This window comes from Neophocaena asiaeorientalis, unplaced genomic scaffold, assembly GCF_003031525.2.
Source record: "Neophocaena asiaeorientalis asiaeorientalis breed wild unplaced genomic scaffold, Neophocaena_asiaeorientalis_V1.1 scaffold143, whole genome shotgun sequence".
NCBI lineage: Eukaryota > Metazoa > Chordata > Mammalia > Artiodactyla > Phocoenidae > Neophocaena > Neophocaena asiaeorientalis.
In genome coordinates, this window is record NW_020175536.1 from 3363497 (window position 1) to 3364013 (window position 517).

The following is a 517-nucleotide window of genomic DNA, read 5'->3' on the forward strand; positions in this document are numbered from 1 at the left end:
CTCATTCATTCACCCTTTCACTGCTTCAAGAAGTATTTGTTGCGCCCTTGGATATTCCAGGCAGGGCGCTAACCTAGCCCTAGGAGAGAGAATGACGAACACGAGAGACGTGGTGTTTGTTCCCCAACCCTATTTTACTTTTTCGTAGGCGAGGCATTCAGATTTAGAGAAGCAGGAAATGTATCGACCCAGGTGGGGCACGGAGGAAGGGCGCCGAGAGGCCGGCTGGTCAGGGCAGGCTCCCCGGAGGCAGCGGCGCGGCCGGGGCCGCCACAAGGGAGGGTCTCCAGCAGAGCGTAACCGGGCTGGGAGCGAGCCTTGGCGCGGGGGCGGCCGGCGAGTTAGGGTTAGGGCGAGAGGATTCGCCTTCCCGGCGGCAGAGGGCGCCTGGCGCTGCGGTCCGGCGCGCCAGAGCCGCCCGCGCGGACGCCGAGAGAAGAGGCGAGGCGGGGAGCTCGAGCGGCGGCCACTGCCACGTCTTCCCGGCAGTGGCGGCGGCGGCGCGGGAGGAGGTGAG

At 66.2% G+C, this 517-nt stretch overlaps 1 long non-coding RNA gene across 1 annotated transcript in view; it reads left to right on the forward strand.

The window, feature by feature from the left end:
* The first annotated feature begins 348 nt into the window (after positions 1-348).
* LOC112390347 (uncharacterized) overlaps positions 349-517 on the forward strand; it is a 64630-nt gene continuing 64461 nt past the window's right edge. Inside the window, exon 1 of the long non-coding RNA XR_003001250.1 lies at positions 349-512. This is a non-coding gene — a long non-coding RNA (uncharacterized LOC112390347). The remainder of the gene's footprint in view (positions 513-517) is intronic.